Source organism: Mus musculus, chromosome 5 (assembly GCF_000001635.26).
Source record: "Mus musculus strain C57BL/6J chromosome 5, GRCm38.p6 C57BL/6J".
Taxonomy (NCBI): domain Eukaryota; kingdom Metazoa; phylum Chordata; class Mammalia; order Rodentia; family Muridae; genus Mus; species Mus musculus.
In genome coordinates this window covers 25,918,069-25,926,567 of record NC_000071.6, presented here as the reverse complement: position 1 = coordinate 25,926,567, position 8,499 = coordinate 25,918,069, and the positions used below count along the sequence as shown (strand labels likewise).

At 43.8% G+C, this 8,499-nt stretch overlaps 1 pseudogene; it reads left to right on the top strand.

The window, feature by feature from the left end:
* The first annotated feature begins 295 nt into the window (after positions 1-295).
* Gm21655 lies at positions 296-6,013 on the top strand (annotated as a pseudogene).
* Positions 6,014-8,499: the final 2,486 nt, after the last annotated feature.

Sequence of the window (8,499 nt, the reverse complement as noted above, 5' to 3'; positions counted from 1 at the left end):
GGAAAATTTAAAGTAGGATGAGATATTTCTGAGAAGGGTTTGGAAAGGAAACACACAGTTAGATACATAGGAATTACATAGGTGTTGCCAATCAAGCCTAGAACAAACCCAAGCTTTGTAAGGAGAATGTGCTCAATGGCTATGCCCCAGGAAAGGGCAGCTCAGTTTCCTATCAGTACAGGGAAACATTAGCAGGAAACCAAAGGCTGTATGTAGTCCATGACATCAGCAACCCCTTCCTGGACATTCTATTGTCTCCTGGAGAGTTCTTAGGAACCTCCGTGATGTCACCAGTGTTGTAGTGACAACAAACTCACTGAGATTTCTCAGTCAGAGGCTGGACACTGCAGTGATGGCCTTGTTTGCCCGACTCTGCAGACTTTTTCAGAGAGCCAATGTGGATGGGAGAGAGACCAGAGAGGGGAGGAAGGATGCTGACCTTCCATCTGAGAGTAATGAAGGACGAAGGAGGTGGACTTGGCGAATGTGGAGTAAGTCCTGGGAAGTGGATGTTGATCTTCCTGGTAGGAGTGGCCTGAGCTGGCCTTTCCAGTAATGTGGAACTGGAGACTCTGGGTAGCGAAAACATTTCCATGGTTATCACAATTGTTGAACATCAAGGATTTCAGAACAGTACTTTTCCATCCCCTAAGGAAGGAATTGACAAGGTCAAAGCTGTTATGACATGAACTTCAAGTCTTTTTTTGCACTGGGTATTGTGGGTGTTACATGGGGACAGAATGAGACCATCAGGAGTGACAGTGGGTCTAAGCTATGCCAGTTTTGGAGAGGGAATTCCTGCACTTCAGTCCATGGCTTCTTTTAGCTCCTGTAGTTATGTGACATTAGTGACAGGGAGAGAATGGTGCTCCAGACCAAGACCTCATGTTCTCAGAACTACTCTGATCTCCTGTTCGTGACAGTTCCTACCTTAACTTTCTTTATCACCAATGTAGGGGGCACGCATTTCTACACTGTAAACAAAGAACTATCAGTTGATAGACCCACATAGGGATTCTAAACATACTTCTGGGATGTTTTGTGTTTCGGGGCGGGTTGGGAAATTGATCATTGTGTTGACTATGTTCTCCCCCTGCATGACTTTTTAAGCCAATTCCTTGGCTTAGAGTAACAAGTAGGATATTGGAGCATCTCCAAGATCTCAAATACTTTTGAATAGTGTATTTATCATCTGACTTGTGAAACCACAGGGCTCAGGGCTCTGAAGCCAAATTGTACCCTGGAGAAGACATCTCTCTGGTCCTCATAAGCATGTTTAAGGAGAATGAGGAAACATCTGCCTACTTACATCGCCTGATCTCTCTAGAGTGATGGTAGAACTGAGATCCACTGAGAAGAAATCTCATGCTGGCACCAATCTCTTGGTGGTGTCACGAGGTTACAGGCATTTTTCCTTCTCTGTGGTCAGTCCACACTCTTTGCATTCTCACATCTAATATTCTGGTATTCATCTACCTACAGTGGCTCACAGACAGACAACATCCCCTGTTCCTGTCACAAGCAAAAAGCAGTTTGAGAAGGAAGAGAAGGAGCTGATCAAAAAGATCCAGCTCACTACCAAGGAGATAAATGAGCTGAGAGATCGCCTGATCTACGTGACCAAGGGATCCATGAACAAGAGGTATACATTGCTCCAAAACCTGTGGTGTCCGTCTGGGGTCTGCAATGCCTCCCTCATCTTATGCTTTTAAAGGTGTGGGTTCTAGGAAGCTATGCCACCAGAACATACCTGGGCCCCACTTCATGCCCCTAAATACTTATTAGAGGAGAGGCTGCACCTGAAGATTTGTCAGGAGTAGGAAGGGAAATAGACTCCTCTGCTCCCTCCACTTGAAAAGAGGAACTTGGAGTCTGAGTGAAGAACTCAGGGATAGAGGCAGTGATGATTTCCTATGGTTCATTTGGGAAGCCTTTGACAGCAGGTTTCTAGGTGATGGGAGTTTGTAGTTGTGTTTTTACTTGTCTCACAGGTGACAGTGCTGGAACCTCCAGGTTGCAGCTGGAGGGGCCTGGTCCACACATGGTTCTTCTCAGTGCTTGATTAGAATGCCTGAACTTCATGCCTGTCCCTCCTTGTCTGTGTGCCTTATAGTCTGAGGCAGTAATGTTGCATACATTATTCTACCTGTCATTGTGTTCCCTTTGTCTCTGTCTGTCTATCTGTCTGCCTGCCTCTCTCTGTCTCTATGTCTCTGCCTCTCTCTGTCTCTATGTCTCTGTCTCTCTCTCTCTCTCTCTCTCTCTCTCTCTCTCTCTCTCTCCCATTCTCTCACTCTTTGTTTCTCCATCTTGTGTATAGGTCTAAGTCTGTGAGTCTATGTGCATGCACAGGTACTGACCTGTGAAGATGTTTTGTATGTTTTTATTTCTCTCCACAATTTGGAATCTAGGGGTAGGTGTTTTGGCCTGAGGATTTACCTGCCTAACTGTTTCCAGGTGAGGTGGGTCCTGAGGTCTGGTAGTCCCCACTTTAAATAGCATTGCACTTTGACTATGTGGTCAGAAGTGTTCATACATTTGTATCTATTGAGCAGATTATATATCTGTGGAGATTTCTGGCCTCATCTCCAGAATTATGTGTAATATCTGTCTCTACAGTATTAGGTATCCAGGATTTAGAATCCCTTTTATGAAAACAGGAGAAACACCATCACAGGTGTCTGGTGGGCAAAGACCCGTAGCCTAGGCTCCTGAGAACATAACTGTTTAGTCTGCCCTTCAGCCCTACTGAGTAAGGCAGAGAGCCAGGGCACCCTCCATCTGGATGCCTAGCTTCTGGTGTTCTGGGGCCAGGATAGCCAGTTTCCCAAGGATAAGAAAATCCCAGCATTTAGAATGCAGAGTGTGGTTTCCATGGCTGCAGTAGTCCAGGACCCAGCCTGAGTTCATATGTTACTAAAAGCCTAAGTTCATGGAGTTCTGTCTTCCTGGGGCCAGGCCCTACCACAGGCAAACTCGACATTATAAAGAACTGAAATTAAAGGAGAAGGAGATAATGACATATCTACACGACTTAGAGATGAAGAACATGGAGGCCCGAGAGAACAATCAGGAGCTCAAGAAGGAGAAAAATTTCTATCGGTAAGTTCTTGTCAGGGAGGCCAACACTTGTGAAATGGCCATTTCTACCTTCCTTTGTTTCTGGTCTGGAGAGTCCGCAGGTCTCCTTCTATCCTTTCTGCCTTTTAGCCATCAGTGTGCCTTGGATCTTTTGGACTCAGTTTTCCTAAGCCTCTAAGAGACACTTACCACTGCCAGTGTTCTCCAGGCATCCTCTGGAGCCTCTAGACAGACAAGTGATTCGGATCATGAGAAGGTTATTATGCTGTACTGGGCCTCTGGGGCTCAGGCAGGTTTTACAGAGCTAAGTGAGGAGTAACACAACGATAGAGTGCCCTCCCTGTTGTTCTCTTGAGTACCCTGATTGTAGTTGCACCCTACTAATTGGTATTGCCCCAATGCATGGGCTGTCATGGGTAGATGGAGATCCCTTTTTCTTTTGGAGAAACATGGACCCTTTTTGGTGTTTGGACTACAGCCAAAGTTTCTTCTTCCCTGAAATGGCTCTTTGCTGTTTGTACAGCTGTCATGGATGTATTGAGGTGGATTGTATTAAGTCTTCATGGGATCCAGGGTACAGGTCAGGTTAATGGGAAGTAAGTAGAAACGGGAGGAGGAGGCTGCAGGATCTTACCATGCAGAGTGTGTTTCCAGTAACCTGCACACCAGGATCCTGCTGGAGGAGAATCTTATAAAGAAGAAGTTGGTGATATTGCAGTAGGAGAGCAAGGAAGTACATGCTGATTGGGCCACCATTCATCAAAGTTTGGTGGAGTTGAACCTGAGTGGTAAAGACGAACAGGAGAAGACCAGCAACCTGGAGACTCAAGAACATCAGGTAGGGACAAACAATTCAGTCAGGCTATGACTATCTGATACCATTGACACATTAGATCTATCTTTGCCTCCCCCCGCCAACTTTCTAGTCCATACTTCCAAGCAGCCACCCTCCTCATGGAATGTAGCTGTTCTTTGCTCTGTCTTCACACAAATATTCTGGGAAATTAGCCTCTTGTGAGACACTGAATTAGCCTCTTTTGAGACACTGTTACCACTGGCAAGTGTATTTTCAACTCTGCTTTAGTCTGCATTCCACTCAGGGTGACAGGTGAATAACATGTCACATTCTTGCATGCATGTCTTCAAGATAGGTGGAATGCTATGTGGAGGTTTAAGTGAGTCCTGGGTCCTTAGACAGGAGACAGGCAGAGGTCATATGACATTCTAGGTCAATTCACCTTGGAGGGATTAGAGCCAAGTACAAATGTCAAATGAGTGCTTCTCATTATCATTGATCTGGGTGGCATGTGGCCTTCTCCTTTCTTCCTGTAATCCACTGAGGTCTCTTCCTTTGCCATGTTCTTGTTTGGAGCTGATAGAAGCCTGAGTTGATCTTTTTCAGTCCATGTTTTGTGACTGTTTTTGAATACTTTGCCTGTCTGCAGATTTCACAGCAGTAATTTCAGTTAAAATATTAATGATGACTGTCAAGTAAATTTGAGGTAGTGGGAGACTGCAGCCTGAGAGCTGCCATGCCCTTCCCCACCATTCCTGTGTCTTAGTAACTGCCTTCCTCTCCCAGGTCTCAGAAGCTGCAAGAGAGCTGGTATTGGCCACAGCTGAAGAAGACAGCATCTTGCAGAATGAGTTGCCATGCCAGGAGGCCCCTGCTGAGCACCATCCCCAGCACCCACCATCTTCCTCAGATGAATCTTCCTCAGATGAATCTTCTTATAGCACATGTCCTGAGTGGGAATAGGCCCTACCGAGGAAGCCATGGCTGATTCAGGGCATTGTTCCCTTTTCTCTTCAGACAACGCCTCTTGGCAGGGAATTGAGGTGATTCCTCTGCTACCAAGTGTCCAAGAGGAGCAGCAGGCTGTAGGGCTGTGCTGCTAAAAGTGCAGAAAAAGGCTGCTGAACAATAATTTTCCTTTAGAGTTTTGGTTGAAGTTTTGGTTTTTGTTCTTTCAATTGTTGCTAAGTTATTTAGAAGTTATATGTTCTTATATTTCATTGTTTTTTCCTTTATCTCTATATTAATTGAACTTTTAAAACCTATTTTTTAAAAATTCTATTTCTTATGCATAAAAACTGATTTGTAAGAAGTGACTCTTGAGACCATCTTCCTTATTCAGGTGTTCTATCCCAGCTGTAGACGTAGAACTCACATCCAGAGATGGATCTTTGTAAGTTCCAGGCAGCCAGGGCTATATGGCAAAATTATACCCTAGGCACCTAGGGGTATACAAGGTGATGAACTTTTGTGTCAATAATTATACTTACCCCATGGATAAACACTTGATGATGTAATCACTGCCATACTGCATCCATGGTGTCATGAATTCTCTTACTCCTAACATATAGCACTCTATAACACACATTCATTCATGATCCTGTGAACCAGATACTGAGTAATATACAGCCATTTTTCAGGAGCTTCTGCAGATATAAAAACATTCAGAAAGGAATATAAAATAAATCAGGAAGGCCAGAGCCATCTGCCTCAGTTTACTTGCAATAGAGCAACAGTGATTGAGGAGAGCAATGGCTTCCCTTTGGTTCTGGCCTGAAAGGGTCAGAGCCGTTAACTGGGAGAAAGGTCATGGGTCGTTCCTCCTGAAAGGGAGGGATGTCTAAACATGACTTTCTGTGAGCCAGAGTTTTTCCTTGTTCCTAGTCAAGAGTTAATATTTACCCTGATAGGAAGATGTCCTTGGGTCTTCAGATAACAGTTTCTTCTTCTGAAGTTTGTTCTTGTTATGAGAAAATGACTCCAAAAATGATAATATTGTCTGCCAGGTGCAACTAAGTAAAAATGTTATTTTTTGAGCAAAATTTGTAAAGTCATACCCCATGTTTTTAAGCTGTAGAAATCAGTAAAGCTTTGCTACTTGCCACCAGAGCGGTAGTCCGTCTGTTTCTTTAAGTCGTTCCCAAACCTGGTCTTCGTCAAGTGATAACCACAAAGCAGATATAATTACCTTCCATGGCTTGCTGGAAAATAGCTTCTGATAGATGCTGCTGTCCTTGACCATAAACTTGCTGTGTTTTTGCTGTTGCTGATTAGACTTATGTTTAACATTTATGTGAATGGGTGTCTTTCCTACTGAATGTAATACAGTATGTGGCTCCTCCTGAGGGACATTTCCCTCAGAGGACAGAAGAAGGAACCACAACCATTCCTGGAGATGGTTGTTAGGCACCATGTGGGTCTTCTAGAGAGTAGCAGATGCTCTAACCTGTGAGGCATCCCCACACCTCCTGCAGTTGGCTTTTGTCCTTCCAGAGAATGTGCTGTTTTAGATGGCCAGGATCAAGTCCAGTTGAGTGGAGAAATATCAGGAGATGTGTAGGTACAGTGCCTGACCTATGCATACTCATTCATGTAAGCAGGGCTCTGATGTTACCACTGGCAGGACTGTGTTCAGAGCCATTTAATTGGACAAAATGGGGTAGTGGGAAAGTTGTGGATTGCTGTTTGTGTTTTCTGCTCCCTCAAGAGTCCCTAAACAAAGGTGCAGTTAGGTGAAATCTTAATTGGTCAGATAAGGCTAGAGGCTCTTATTGGACAATTGGGAAGAAATGCAGAGCTGAAATATTAGAGAGGGGAAGTGTGATGGAGAAGAGAGAGGGAACGGAGGACAAAAGATAGAGGAATGGGAAGATGGTGCTAGACTACGGGGCCCTAGTGTCCATAAATAACTGGGGATTTCATAAATTGGAAATAGAGTAATGTAGGTACATTTTCCTGATCTAAGTGTGCAGGTTTTATTTATATGTGTTGAGTTTTGTATTGCTTGCATGGGCACTTTGTGCTTGTAGATTTCCCCTAATAAATTTGGCTGGCATATTACAAGTCTTTTGTGTTATTATTTTAAGAGGTAAAGGGGAAGTGCAAGTGGCAGTCAGCTCACTGTAGGCTAGCCACAGGTGGTGGATGGCATTGGAATTATGAACAGCCTGGCAGCAGCTAACCATGGGAAACAGGGCAAGAGTGCTGCATGGGGCTGGCCACTCAAGGTTAATGAGATCATCTTGCCTGTCCCTAACCACTTTAGCATGGATTGGATTTTGTTTTTATGTTTTTTTTTTTTTTTGGTTTTGGGTTTTTTTTTAACTTTTTTTTTCTACAAGCTACAATCATGTATTTCCTTTTGTTCTAAGCATAGTAGCAATCTGTCCAACTTGAAGAAAAAAATAAAGATCCCCCATGCTCTGTTACTTTTGTCTGTAATCCAAGCCCTCCCCAAACTGTGTAAAAGCCCTGTCTGATAAGTTTGTTGGAAAGTGGGAGTCTTAACATAAGCACAGGGTAGGTGATGGAGTGAAGGGTGTGATGGGGGAATCTGGAAGAGTATTGGGTGGCCTAGAGCAGGCCAGCTGCTGTAAGCACTCAGCATACACACCTATTATCCCCTGCTGTGTCTACTCTTATCCATATTTCTACATGTAAGAGACTTTTCTGTCAGCTTCAGTAATTTGTACATAGTATTTTAATTTGGGTTATAAAAATGTTTACTTACTGAAAGAATGGAATATTGGAACATGCTTCCCTCCACCCAAATTCAGAATAGCTAGTCACAGTCCTATAGAATACATACTCCTCTTGCAAACAAAACAGGCTCAGAAACCAAAAAAATTCAAAAAAATAACAAAACAAATCCCCAGTCCACACAGATCAATTTTAAGAGTACAGATGTCATAGGATCTACTTTATTCTTTACATGGAATTTTAAGTCCAGAAGGGAAGGCAACATAAAGTGAATTACCATGCTGTGTGGCCTATTGTGGAAGGAGAAGTGACCCGGGCATTTCCAGGACTGTTTATAAAGAAGGTATTCATAACAAAGCCGCCTGTCACAGTGGGGATTTGCTGCACATCTCATAAAAGTCTCTTCTTGGTCAAATCCCCCTAAGTTCTCCCTGATTTAATCCTAAGAAAAGCCTTGAGCTGCAGTGCAAGGGACAATGATTCAACCCAAGACAGCCACCACCATGCATGTGACTAGTAGAGGCTATCCTACCTATGCATGCCTTGGACCTAAGTAGCCAAAAGTGGCTTTCACTGTTTCTCCAGAGGGGCCAGCTAAGCAAATGTGAATCTGAACCAGCTACAGCAGTCTCCAGGCCCAGTCCTCTGCACTCCTAAACTTGGACCTGACTGAAAGAAAGGATGGGAAAAACCTAACAACGATTCCTTTGTTTACTATTATTGCTGCTAACACAATCGTTATTGTTGTTATTCCCAGTGAAGGCCCTGGGTCTACACTGTAATAAGCAATAATATTGATCTCTTTTCAATAGCTAGGCAGCTGTCTCAGCATCTCACTTAAACAACATCAATGTGAGGTCTGGATTCTTATCATCAATGACAGATAAGGAAGCCAAAGCTCAGTATGATGGGCCCACTTGCCC